The 7,277-nt window shown below is 57.6% G+C and overlaps 1 long non-coding RNA gene across 17 annotated transcripts in view; it reads right to left on the minus strand.

Moving 5' to 3' along the window:
- The window catches only part of LOC103351179 (uncharacterized), a 31,233-nt gene extending 25,668 nt beyond the window's left edge, over positions 1-5,565 (minus strand). For 3 of the 17 annotated variants that reach the window (XR_007910510.3, XR_016217935.1, XR_016217933.1), the window contains exons 1-4: positions 5,216-5,562; positions 4,787-4,879; positions 3,679-4,449; positions 128-289 (exon numbers count right to left, since the gene is read on the minus strand). This is a non-coding gene — a long non-coding RNA (uncharacterized LOC103351179). Of the gene's footprint in view, positions 1-127; positions 290-3,678; positions 4,486-4,671; positions 4,723-4,761; positions 4,880-5,215 lie in introns of those variants that run through there. The other 14 variants (XR_016217940.1, XR_016217938.1, XR_016217945.1 and 11 more) reach the window with 13 other exon arrangements.
- Positions 5,566-7,277: the final 1,712 nt, after the last annotated feature.

Raw genomic sequence — 7,277 nt, forward strand, 5'->3', positions numbered from 1 at the left:
GAGGATGGCTCAGGGTGCCCAGTCCTCAACTAGCAACAAGAACCAGTCTGCTGGAAGAGGCTGAGAAGACCTGAAGCCTTACTGGCCAGGGTCCGCAACAGGATCACAAAATGAAACCCGCTCTTACCTTGCTCCCGCCCGGCGGAGTCCGTAAGAACCAACAAAGCCAATGCTCCAGGCTCAGGGCTCATGGAACAGGTCCGCGGCCACCCGGACCTCCACCACCCGGACATGTTTCACGACACAGTCCTTCACCCTCTGATCCTCCGTCTCTGTGAGACAGTCACGCCTGCAATACAGAGTGTCTTGTACACAACTCCAGCAGTGGATCAGGCGGGCACACCCTCGGGAAGCAGCAGCAGAGACCACACACGGGCCAGCAGGATGGAGCTTGATGAACGTGAACATGGCACACCCCAGACCCATAACCCACGCTCCTGGAGGTGTAAACACCCTCCAGGTGTTTACACGCTGAGTTTCCTCACACAAAAGGAGGCTGGGAAAGCTAAAAATAGAGAAAGAGGAGAACTCCAGTCCCAGGAAGGGCGCTTCGCCACTAACCCTGGGGGAAAGGACCTCAAATTCTCCTGGATGCTGCAAGGGGAGAGGTGGAGGGAAATCCAAGGGAGACTGTTAGGAAAGCTCAAAGGGCATCTGTCTGGAACACAGGGGTGAACCGGGCTGGGAGCCTGGGTAACACGGAGAGCCTGGCGTTGGGGAAACAGTTCTCGCAGAAGCCTCCAAGTCAGAAACTTGCACACATGAGGCTGGCATTTCTCAGACTGCTGGGGAGAAATGCCCCGGTACCAAGGAGGCTGTGGATGCAGCCTCAGAGTTCACAGGGTTACAGCTGGGGCACACCATGCTGGAAAATCAGAGGGAAGACACCTGGAGGAGGCCTAGGCTGTGGCCCATGCAGTGTGGGGGAAGATGGCGCACTTCCCCAGGGAAAGCCCCTCCTGGGAGAGACTTTGTGGGAAGAACATCAAATTGAGTGACCTTGAACTAGAGGACCCAGACAGCCCTCCATACACCGCACAGACAAGGACCTGGACCTTTTGTTTGTTGCAGTTCCCCAAGCTGGCTTGAAGCCAGAAATAGAAGCAGCAGCAGGTTGAGTGATTATAGGTGGACCAGCAAGAAGCTGAACCTGGCCAAGGAGATCAGGGAAGGTGACGCAGCACCCGGGTTGACTTACAATCAATCCTACGACCAAGAGCACGTTCTTACACAAGCCATGGCTACCACGCCGACTCGAGTGTTAACAGCAGGGCCTGCCTCTCATCGATAGTCCCTCCCACACACCGTGTCTTCTCAACTGGACTTGAAGAATGGCCCACACTGGACGTCCCCACCGAGTGCCCACACAGCTGCAGCATCTGCAATTGCTGACTGTGGGCAGTGAGTGGGCCCCACCCTCTGCCCGCCCCTGCCTGCCAGGACCCCGGCCTGCCTCCAGGAAGAAGAGTGACAGGACCCATCCTGTCCCTCGAAACGAAATCCAGACAGATCTGATAGATCACTGAGAAGTCTCTTGGCCATGCTCCTAACCTAGTGGTCCTCAAGGATGAGGTTTCAGAAACACATGGGCAGGCATCAGAATCTGGGGGTGAAGGAAGAGTGACTTTTGAAAGTGTCCCCAAAACAATTTTCTCATGCTCATTTCCGCCGACAAGAATCCCTGTTCTAACAAGTTACCTGCACCTGCTTTGACCTGTGTCTTCCTGCCCACAGCCGAACCTCACCCAGGCGTGTTCCATGACGTGCACCCCAGGCAGGGATACTGTACGACAGCATACAGTCATGCATCTTGCTGGGAAAGAAGATGCAAAAAATCTAGGGAAATCCAGACTAGACCAACTGTCCTACGGGGGGCTGCCACCTCTTTGAATGGCCTATCTGAAAGTTTCTTCCACCTACATGACGGTCCCCTGAGTCCTTATTTAAAATGCACATTCCTAGGCCCCACCACAGATCAACTGAAATTCCTACAGTGATGCTGTGCTCGTTGGAGTGAATGAACCACTGGCCAGAGAGCTCACCCCGCCCCCCCATGAAAACCTTCAACCTGCCCCGGTGCTGCAGCACCCAGGACCAACCCTGCTACACCAGGGCCTGCCATACAGGGGCCTCGCGTCCCCTCATCTGTGTCTCACTACCCTGATGCCATCCCCCCACCCTGCCACATAACAGAGATCTGACAGTGTCTTCTGCTTACGTCGGCTGGTGTTGAGTAGGAGAAAGGACAGAAGCGTAGCCACTCAGCCCTTGGCTGGCTGCCTTTCTCCTCTGCTGTGTGAACTGCCTCGCCTCTTCTGAAGCTGCCACCCACTTCCAGAGGTGCTGCCACGAGCCCCCCATCCCTGAGCAGCTCAGTTCAGCACGGGCACTGAACGGTTTCACTTCCCTCTGGGCAAGCCCTCTCTGCCGCAGCCACCCACCCTCCCCGTCACCATCACCCAGAGCCAGATTTCCCACCAGAAGAGCCAGACTCTGGCTACGAGGAGGCAGGGAAGCAGAGCCTGCTAGAATTTATTACAGGCCCAGCTTTGTGGGGACCTGTCTGTGTCACCCTACATGTTGGGGATTCTCCTCCTAGGGGCCTTCCTCTCCACCAGGGCTCGTGGCTAATCCTCGGGCCCCCTTCCAGAGGCAGACGTCAAAGATAGGGAAGCGTACCCAACTCCAACTGGGTGCCTTTGAGAAATTCCAAAACACAAAATGTTCTTGCACAGTCTTTCCCAGGTGCCTGTGTCTTCCTAACACCAGCCTACCTCTCTGGTCCTCTTTCTAAGATTGTTCTCGAGTATGGACCTTTCAATAAATGAGAGGGAACTACATCTCCGCCGCAGCTCAGCCAATCACAGCGCACACAGCAGAATGAAACACACTCAAGTACAAACCCCCATCCAGCAGCGAGGCCCGAGGGCCTCTCCTTCCTGCTCTTCCCTTCCAACCTCTTCTCCCAGTAGCTGGCATGGCTCTCCCCAGGCTCTCTTTTCACCCTCCTAGGATTTGTTTCTGCCTTGCTGCTCAGAAAGATGGACAGTCCATTGACCTGGAGGACGACTTGGGGATGGCCACAGCCTGTGCCCTTGTCCCTCTGTGCTCTTTCCTTGCCTAGTCGCTCAAACCCTGAGTACGGTCCCGTCTGAGTCCCTTTCTCAAAGGCGGTAGGGGTAGAAGGGAGGTGGAGTGTCCAGTGGAGAGGAAGGCAGGGCAGGGGTTGTCTGGGGGTACTGACTCAGCCCAGCTGTTGGGGCATCGTCTCAAGCCACTTCCCATCACAGAGCTCCACCCAATGCCTGGCACTTGCATGTGCATGGCCCCTCTCACTGCCGCCGAGTGGCGGTGTGAGCATGTTTGGCGACTTTGGGTTTGCCGCAGCGCCAGGATCTGAGACACCATTCACTTGCCAGTGCAGCACTGCCAAGCATGGCGGCATCCAGTTGGTTGGGTGCCAAGCGGTAGGACCCAGGTGGTGATGGAAAGATGAAAGAGGGGTGAGGCGAAGTGGGGGGGAGGAGAGGAAGGCCCCAGGGAGAAAAATCAGACACTTCACTTGTTAGAGTGGAGAGTCCGAATGGGATCCACCGAGAGGTGCCCTTCCCACCCTAGAGCCCAGCTCAGCAAGCAAGCTCTTCCCCCACCCCCCACGCCCACAACAGTGGTACACACAGACCCGGCGAGAGGAGCTGGCCATCTTCCGCAGGAAACTGGCTAGGGGCCAGGCAGCACTGCCAGCCGCTCTCCATCCTTCTTCGTTGGGGTCTTGGCAATGGCGCGCTTCCTCCTTTGTGTCCTCACAACGCTCTCCGTCTGTTGCTCCTCTCCCCACGCCTAAGAGGGATGGGAAGGAGTCCTGGCAGAAAGAAGTCTGCTCTCCCAAACAACACCCCCACCGCATCTCACCTCCTCCCTTCTCACTTCTGGCACAACAGCCCTCTCAATCGGATTGGCAGGAGCCCCTGACACCCTCCTGTATCCCACACAATGCCAGAGCCCGTGCCAGGCTCCATGGGCAGTGCCAGTGCCTCCCACTTCCCACCCTAGACCCCTCGCTGTCTCCCATCACTCTCTGACAAAGGGCCAGACCCCATCCCAAACAAGTTCTTCCTGGAGAGCACTGGCACAGTCCCTCCTCCCTGGCTTTCCCACTCCTCTGGGCACGCCGCTGGCCACTCTCTCCACCACACTACTTCCTCAGGCTGGAAGAGAGCTGGCCACATCATCATCCCGCCACTGCTCAAAGCCAAGCTTCCAGAGGGACAGTAACACCAGTAACACACTCCTGCCCCTCCTCTCTGCCTCCTGGGTCCCCCGTTCCCCACTGCCCCAGCGCTGGGCACCAGCCTGACAGATGTGATGCCAACAGCTCCATGTCCGCGCCTTCCTTCCAGAACACGGGGACTCCCGCCGCTGCCCTCTTCCATGAGCCTCCTCCCATCTCTGTGGGCAGAGGGGTGGCAGCTGCAGTGCCAAAGCCTGCAAGCCGACAGCATGAAGCAACTCATGCCCCCTCTTCTCCCCTCCCGGGCCCCACACCGTCCCCCTCCAGCTCCCACTCCATCCTCAGTCCTTCTGGTTGGACACTAGATTGGCAACCGCGATGCCAACCCCCACCCATGCCCAGGAGGCTCGCATACAGCACACGCTTATTCGTACACGTACATGCGCGCGCACACACACACATACACACACACGGCCCCATGAGTGCCAGGCAGCGGTGGCAGACACACAGCAATGCACAGTGACTGGTACCCGAGGAGGCAGCCAGATTCGGCACCTGATTCAGCACCCATTTGGGATTGGGTGGGTAGGCGGGCGGGCGGAAGGGTGATGGAGGCAGACGATGGCCCTAGGTTGGCAGCCGATGGAGCTGGGAGAATGGAGGGAACAGATGCTCTTTGCCCAGCCTCCCTCCCTCTCTCTCCCCGAGATCAGTGCCAAGCTGGGGGGATGGGGAGGGGGAGGATGGGGGAAGGGTGGCATTTGGAGAGCTGGCAGGCGGAGGGAGCTGGGTCCGCCCAGGCTGGGCAGTGCCGGCACTGGCTGCCGCCTCTCCACTCTGCCATCTGTCTCGCTTCTCTCCCCACCCCCTTTCTCTCTCTTTCTCTCTCTCCTTCATCCACAGCAAAACGAAAAGAGGAAAACAGGGTCCTCATTCCGCCCACCCCCAACCTCTGCAGACCCCCTCTCTCCCCCCACAACTCACCACACCATACCACCACCAAGCCATCTGCGCTCTCTCCTCCTGGCTCGGTCACCTTCTTGCACTCGCCTTCGCCCTCACGCCAAAACGGGTGCAATTTTAAAAATACACATATACACACACGTATATGTATATTTTTAAAGCAACTTAAAAGCAAAACTATTTTCTTTGGAATGCCCCGTCCTTCTGAATCTGGGTCTTCGGTGCCAATATTTATGGCAGGCAGAGGGAGGGGACCTTGTCCTCAGCTGGTGCCCATGACTCCCATGCCAGGGAGGAGGGGTGACTGGGGTGGGGTGGGGGTGGGGTGGGGTATCGGGAGAGCTCTCCTCTCTCTGCGCCTGTGGTTGTTCCTTTTTTTTTTTTTTTTCCTCCTCTTCCACTTCCGGAGCAGATTCAAATAGATCTAGAGCCTTCCCCACCCCCAGCCCCACAGCCCCAGTTCCCAGGGCCCCTGTGCCCTTCTCTCTCTGCTTTTGATTTTATTCCTCGATCACCCCTTCCTTTTTGTGTGTGTGTGTACGTGTGCGTGCGCGCGAGTGTGTTTGCATCTATGGCGGTGGGCACCGTGCCAGCCACCGCACAGCCATCTGCGATGCCTTCTGCAGCCTCCGCCAGTTCTCCCTGCCACCTCCAGCCCCAACCCCCCTGCACCCCAGCTCCCAACCCCCCCAGTCCCCAATCATTAATTAGCTACTGAATTAATTAAATCGTGAATGCTAATTAACATTCCTACAAGGCAGGCTGCCAGGCGGGGGGGGGGGGGGTGTACGGGCAGAGGGGATGTGAAGAGAAGTAGATTGGGGTGGGGGAGGAGGGAGAGCTTGCAGAACTGGGGGTGGGGGGGACAGAAAGAACCCAAAATGAGGCCAAGCCAGGGGACAGAGGAGACTGGATGTGGAGGACGGGTACCCAAACCGTCGGTGCAACCTAACCTTTCCTGCCCAGATAAGACACAGCCAATTCCTCCTCCCCAAGCTTCTCTCCGCCCCAGCCCCGCTCAGGCTTCCCAGAGTGGGGGTCTCTGGCAGCTTTTTTTCTTTTTCTCACAGAAAACCCCCAAATCAGAGAGCCCACAGTTAGCACCTGTCAGTCCAGCCACCTCACCCCTCGTGCTAGGTTACAGGAGAGGCTGTGGCCCTGGCAGTGCCCATGCTGGCCTGCCCTCTCCACCTCCCTGTTGGGCGTCCCCCGGAGGGGGGTATGGAGCTGGGGAGCGGGAACCGTGAGGGCCGCCAGTTCGGTGGGCATACCAGCCTGGCACCGCTGGCACTGCCCACGAGGCTGCCTTGAGAGGACCAGCACAAAATACTGCTGCCTGTGGGGTCCATGGTAGCAGCTGGGCCATGCCCACCCACCTCCTGGTCAGAAACCAGGGGAAAGAGAGGAAGGGCTACCTCACTCTGCGTTGTCATTAACGACAGAGCTTGCCGGTGTGGGACCTTCCTTCTAGGCGTACTCTAGGAAGCACTGAGCTGATGAGATGCCCGCCCCCTGAGAAAGGAGCTCTCTGATCACCTCAGCCTGAGAAGCAGGGCTCGTTCCCCCTCTTAAGAGATCCACATGCTGGTATCCTAAAGAGCCTGTGGAATCTGTCCAAGACACTGGGCATGGTGATGAACCCACTGATTCTCAAACTCACTTGGCCACGGAGCGCCTATTGTCTTCATTTGTTCATCTAAGTTTTCACTTCATGCCCACAGAGGCGATGATCTGCTCTGGGGAAAGCTCTAGAAATGGTCACACGTGGTTCCGGCCTGGGAGCCGACAGATGGATGAGCTGGTCGCAGGTCGGCAGGATCCTAACCGCCCAGAGTCACAGGGACATTGTGCACCACTGTCCCCCAGATGCACTGCGTGGTGGAGAAGCCCCTGTCATCTTTGGGGTCACATAGCCACACTTCACAGCGAGAGACCTGAGCAACCAACCCTGAAGCCGGATTGCCTGGTTCCTCCGCAGAAGCAGCTGAGACTCAGGGAGGTGAAGCCATTTGTCCAAGGTCACAGACGCCAGTGACAGCTCTGAATCTCAGACCAGTGTCTCCCGCCCTCTAGCCTAGCAGTG

The sequence above is a fragment of the Oryctolagus cuniculus genome, chromosome 12 (assembly GCF_051225735.1).
Source record: "Oryctolagus cuniculus isolate XC-2025 breed Fujian yellow rabbit chromosome 12, ASM5122573v1, whole genome shotgun sequence".
NCBI classification, from domain to species: Eukaryota; Metazoa; Chordata; class Mammalia; order Lagomorpha; family Leporidae; genus Oryctolagus; species Oryctolagus cuniculus.